We start from the raw sequence: 6837 nt of genomic DNA, 5'->3' as shown, positions 1-6837 counted from the left end.
TGGATAGTTATGCCCGACATTCTAAACCAAAAATCTGAAGTTAGTTCATGACACATACTTGTCTCGTACATAAAACTCAACACAACAAAAGTTCCTAAAAAAATTGTACCATGTTCATCAATTAGTCGAGAAACTCAGAAGTACACAAGCACATACCTTATAGGTGGCGGCGACGTGGTTGAAGGCGTCAAACGGCGCCTCGCCGCCCTTACTCATCTCCTCTCTCACTGACTTGAGGGCTAGTTTGGTTGGAGACCTGGCTAAAATTTACCTGGCCTGGAGCGTGCCTGAGACTAGCCTGGAGTATGTTTGGTTGCTATCCTGGGAATTCAACTACTAGCCTGGCCCGGAGCGTCTTGCATGACCATTAGCCTGGTTGAATCACCAGGTGCGTGTGTTAGCCTGGCCCAGGCGTTGGGAATCGGTAGCCTGGGCCGTGCCTGGATGCTAATCTCACCTTCTCTTTCATGTAGTTTAGTGGGGCCACAGGCTAGTAGTTGTTTATTAGCTGATAATAGCAAGTCAGGCCGTGGACACGTACCAAACAAGTCACATGCTGGCTAGCCTGACCAGGCGGTTTCTTTGGAGTTTTTCAGGCGCACACCAGGCTCTAGTTTTACCCAGGCATGGAGCCCAGGCATCCAACGAAACTAGCCTGAATCCGCCGCCACGGTCGGCGCTAGGCCAGAAGCACGCACCTCGGGCGGATAGTCAGGGTGCACACCCGGGCCGCTCGATGGCTGTGCATCGTTAGAAGATCCACTACAAAAAATACACTTTCATGATGATACATGTTCGTCACAGTAGATCGCGTTTTTTGTTATGCATGTACATTCATGACAAATTTATGACAGAATCAAGATAGTCATACATGTGCTGTCATAGAAGTGTTTCATGACATTACCAAAATTATCATCACGAAGTGTCCATTTCCATGACGATAAATCGCGTGTCACAGAAGTGCTTTCGTCAAGAGTGATCGACACGTGGCATACACCGTAACAGAACGCCGTTAAGTTATCGGGTCGGGTTTTGGATCCGATAACCCGTTAACAGCCCCGACCAATGGGGATTTTCCACGTGTAAAATCATCATTGGCTGGAGAAAACACGTGTCGGTTCATCGTTGGGACAGATGTCATCCACTCATTGGACAGAAGACGCCTATGATACGTCGACACGTGGCACGGCCCAACAGAGGCATATTGCTGTGAAAAGGCCGGCCCGTTTGACTTGGTCAAAAGGTGGCGGGCCGGCCCATGTAAAGCCTGTTAACGGCCTGTTCGCATATAGCCCATTTACAGCCCGCTAACCCAAGGCCCGTTACGCCCTATCCGAATTAGGTCCAGTAGCGTCATCTGGGTCATCCAATATGATTCCAGCCTGTTTTCACTTCTGGCCCATGTATGACTCATGACGTCTTTTGGCCCATATGAGGCCCTATGCAACTCTTGGCCTATTAACGGCCCGTGGTGAAACTAGCCCGTAATGAACAGTGTATCACTTTACACCCATTAACGGCCCGTGGTGAAACTGGCCCGTAATGAATAGTGTATCACTTTATACCCATTAACGGCCCGTTATTTCGTTGGGCCGTTTCCAGCCCATGTTATCTTTCGGCCTTCTCAGAGCCCATTTATTCTTGGGCTCATTTCCAGCATTCGTTTACTTACGGCCTGTTACTGTCATTTTCTGCTTATGGGCCAAATTCAGCCCATGGTTACAGTCGGCCCGTTTGTGGTCCGTTAATACGTTGGGCCATTTTCATAGCGTCATCAAATACGGCCTATTAACGATGACCCATTATGGTCGACCCATGAACGGACGATTCCAACTCTAGCCCGTTTACAGCCATAATGCGGCCTGTTATTGGTCCATGTTTGGCCAATCGATCATACTGCCTGTATAAGGCCTATTGATGATACGGCCTGTAGAAGGCCCATCGTTTCTACGGCCCGTAGAAGGTCCACTGTTTCTACGACCCGTAGGAGGCCCAGTGTCACTACAGTAAATATTATCCCATGGTTATTGTGGCCTAGTTTTAAAAAATAAGTTATTGCAGCCACTAGCAAACAAATAAACAAGACAACAAGGAAATAAATAAGCAAGCAACTTACGCTAGGCTATCACGGCTATCACACATATTACATTCACTGGGCATCGAAGTTCGCCACCAGTGCAAATAAACGCGCCAACAAAAGAATATACAAAACTGAGAGCACTTTAGAAGGCACTAGGCCTGGCCAGGTCGCCCCCCCCCCCAAACAGCTGAAGAAGCTGAGTACACCTCAGTTGTGTCAACGATAAATGCATCAACACTAGATTTAAGGCATGATGGTGCGCACGGCAGTCCTCTGACATCTTCATTGCATCTTTGACTTCAAGTCGGAGCTGAGCTGAAGCAAGCCTTTCCGCTTTAAGTTGAGACTGAAGAAGTCGAACTGATTGAGGCAGTGACTGCACAAAGGTTGTCTCACACCTATTGGTGAGTAGCTTCAACTCACTGCCTTCATCAAGACAGGACCTTGGGGTCATCTCGCTGTCCTCAAGATGGTTTGGCTCACTATCTTCCCTAAAGTTCTGCCTGGCGTAAGAGATACGAGTCTGAAAGAGAAACAAGAAGACACGTAACAGGTTTCACAATTATATAAGCAAATAAATGGATCTGTTCTGCATAAGGAACATGTTTTTACAACTACAATTTGAAACTGGTAGTTGTTGCAAACATCCAATCATATGTAAACAGCAAAGCAAACAGCAGTGGAGGAAATGATGCCTATCCAAATCTATACTAGAACAAAGTTTGAAGGCTTGAGAAGGATGAACTTACATTACATGTTAACACGGTCTGGACAAAGCCCTTCTCCATGTTGATGGAAGGATAATTCAATAAATTCCCCAAAGAAAATTCTTTATAAGCATTGCCATTATTCTACATTTTGCAAAGAGTAAATATAGATCAAATAATATTGGAAGAAACAGAGGATAATGAAGCTCAGGTGCAGACAAATGATACATATTCAAATAGAAATTAATTAAGTACAGCGTTACAAGGCAAAAGGGAGAGAGGTACTGACAAGAGCAATGCAAAGCCCATTATTGTTTTGAGACGTATGATCCTTTGAGCAAGGAGATTCATTTGAAATTAGTTTTCATACAAGAGAGAAGGTAAGGCACAAGCAGAAATTTAGGAGTTCAAATTTTGAATTGATATCATAGACAGTACCTAACGCTGGGCTCCCAGCAGTTCTAATAGGGGTTTGGCCACTGGAGTAGGGGTAAAGTATGGTACAGTAGGGACTGTGTTTTCTGTGGCTGCTGATCTATCTGATTTAACAGGTATCACTACCTTTTTCAAATACCTAGTTTGTACTCCTTGACGATCTGCACTCACCCTCTTCCTTTTGGACATCTATTACGAAAGAACAATATTTGACTGGAAAAACATAGTGTGACGACACATGGAATAGGTACAGAAAATGGATAGGTATGACATATACTCATATATGATGCTTAAACTAAGCATATGGTGTAACAAAGTAGAAGTAATGCAAGAGGTCAGATGCAAAATATGTGCGACCAATACAATTTTGCAAAGTTAGAGCAAGCACCTTGATGGGTGAATAAGATAGGCCATCCTCCACCATGCCAAGTTTGTTAGCCAGTGGATCGTTCCGCAATATTCCTCTCGTGCGCCCATTCTCATATTCATTTTGATAATGTTCAATATCTGACATGCATGAAAACATAAAAACAAGTGAGATTTTCTTTGTAAAGCAGAAGTGATTCTAATCCAATACTGCCTCCATGTAAACCCCTTTGTGCTATCTCTGCAATTTTTTTAAAAGATGCCATGCATGCTGTAATTTGTTGTGTGCATTAATATAATGTGGCCTACTACTCAAAATATGAGAGCTCCAGAAGTGATGACACTTCGCAGATGATAGTTTCAACATATAGTAAAGAAGAACAAGTCGACCTGACCTGATAGATTCAAAATATACTAAGGGAGAACAACTCGACCTGACCAGTCGACCGCAAGAGAAGAGTATCGTCTTAAAGAAGAGCAGAAGAGCAAGTAGATTGAATATATTACAAGTCTTTCATTATAATGTCGGTTGGCCACCCATGATGAACCAGAGCGCACAGAGAAATACTATTCTTTCTGGTCTCTCCATATGTGGCTCACATGCATTTCGAAACTAAAGTAGGAACATTTAGCTAACCAATTAAACATCTCTCAGTTTTACTAATATCAGATATGAATTTGTACAACTAAGCTTGTTTAGCTCGATGGGTGGAGCAGTGCTATTATGACACGAACCACGTAGGCTGATTGTGGTCATCATAAAATGGGGAAAACATAAGCATGATGAGTACAGTGTTGACCGTGGCAGTGGGATGGCAGATCTGAAGCTGCAAACCGCACAAAGGGTAGTTAGCAACCGATGTTTGCTTTGAAATAACAACTAAGATTTTGTATGGACAAGAAAGTACGATCAACAAGTGACAAAGAAATGCAATTATGCTGTCTCTCTATATGTCGCGACATGCATTTGGAAACTCAAGTGGAACCTTTAGCTAACCAATTAAATGTGTCGGTTAACTAATATCAGTATCATATCACAATCATATTTGAACAACTAAGCTTTCGAATTATGAGTGTTGTGTTGTTTAGCTTGAAGGGTGGAGTAATGCTAGTACAACAGAAAGCACCTACGCAGATCATAGTAGAGTAGATAAAAGGGGGAAAACCCTAAGCATCAAGAGAAAAATTAGGAAAGTGGAACTAGCTGGACTAGTGGGTGGCGCACATGCTTTTCGAAACGAATATAGGAACATTAGGTGACCAATTAAACGTTCTCTGTTTTAGTGATATGAGCATCATATCAGATTCGTATTTCAACACGTAAGCTTTGGGTTGAGGTCTTGAGGAGCAGTGCTAGCACGACACGAAGCACCTACGATGATGGTAGTGAATATAAATGGGGGAAACCATAAGCTTTATGAGTATATTTCCCGTGCCATGGCGGATCTGAAGGTGCAAACCGGACAAAGCTACTTCGCAACCAATGTTTGCTTTCAACTACCCACTACGATTTGGTACGGACAAGAAAACTACAGTAAACAAATTACGATCTATTTTCCGGGTGAGATCAATAACTTAAGCACATATGGAAGAGTACCACCTCTCTTGCGACACCGTGTAGGCCCATGCTGATACGTTGAGGGTGCTGCGGGTGCGATGGCTGTCGGCGGCGGGGAAGAAGACTTTAGATGGCAGACGCCCGGGTCGGGGGATATATCCTGTTGCCGTGGACGAGGCGGTCGTAGGAGCGGCACCGACAAGGTGGACGACGGCGCCGATGAAGCGAGAGGAGGCGATGAAAGCATCCTGGTCCAGCACCGTGGATGAGAGACGTCCATCTCTTGCAGTGGACGATGGGGTAGGGGTAGCGGCTCCGGCAAGGTGGAGGATGGGGTGGCGGACGGAGGAGGCTGGCCGCAGTTCGGAGGTTGTCGTGCCGCTGATGGTGTATGAATGGGGAAATGGAGGGGAGGGGGATCTCAAACTTTGGGACGCGCTTCTCTGAAATGGGGGAAAGTTACGAACTTATCCCCCGTTTAAAATTTCGGACATCGCGTCGGTTGGGGATAGGGCGGTAATCTCGCATCTCCCAAATATTTGCCGGTAACTATTTAGGGCAAGGAGAGGGTGTTTTGCCGCCCACGGTTGGCGCCCACGGTGTATGAACGGGGCTGACAGGTAGGGCGGTTGTGTCACGTCTGATGGAAGTCACACATGTGCCCGTATTTAAAATATTAGCCTACATCGATTTCGGACAAGGAGAGTTTGTTTTGCCGTCCACCATGTATGAATGGGGAAATGGAGGAAGAGACACATGTCTTTCGGACGAGCTTGAATCAAATGTGTTTTGCCGCCCACGTTCGGCGCCCACCGTGTCTGAATGGGCTCAGAGGCCATCGTGTCACGTCTGATTGAAGTTACTAGTCTACCCCTATCGATAGCAGTGTAAATCCGGTCGATAAGGATGTCAAGTGTCAGGGATAGACAGCAATTTCCATCTCACAAACACTTGCTTCGGGCAGCTCACAAATTATAGTGGCTGTTTAGCCGCTTCGTTCAAAACTTGGGAGAATTAGCATTCACGTTTGCCCTGGGACCTGGCAAACAAAATTCAAATCCAATTTGTATTCGATTACAAATATCCACATATAATTATACGTTTTGTTATTTATTTCTTCAAAACCACAACAAAGATTTATTCCACCTTTATATATGATTATGATTTAGAAATGCCGTGATCTTCGAATTCAGTAGGTTAGATACACTCTGAGTCAAATAGTTATTTCATCCAATACAATATGCTCACACGAAAAACAGTTCACCTTATGTCAATCATACAAGTACTGAGGATTACCTCGCCTAAAAAATTCGGATCATTACAACACATGGACAACATAGGGGGTCTTGCAACATAATCCATTCAAAGACATGACACAACATGCAAGTACAATAATCTAATGACAATTTGAACTGGTATCTAAAGAAGAACTGGGATTACCTTGGGCTTGAGATAGCAGAAACAACAGGACCTCCTCCGTCTTCAAATGCAACATTCTTACTTCCTCCAATTCTTGGGTTGCTTGCATAATGCATGCCGCTAATTCCATAATTTCCAGCCTCAAGATAAAGATTACCTCATTCCTGGCAGCCACACCATCTCTTTCTGCCTCTAGTAGAGCCTCAAGCACTATAATATCTGTGCTCAGACTGCTCTCCGACGGTGTTTCCTCTGAACTGCTACCATCTGGT

This window comes from Triticum dicoccoides, chromosome 3A, assembly GCF_002162155.2.
Source record: "Triticum dicoccoides isolate Atlit2015 ecotype Zavitan chromosome 3A, WEW_v2.0, whole genome shotgun sequence".
In the NCBI taxonomy this organism is placed as follows: domain Eukaryota; kingdom Viridiplantae; phylum Streptophyta; class Magnoliopsida; order Poales; family Poaceae; genus Triticum; species Triticum dicoccoides.
Note: the sequence above shows the minus strand (reverse complement) of the source record.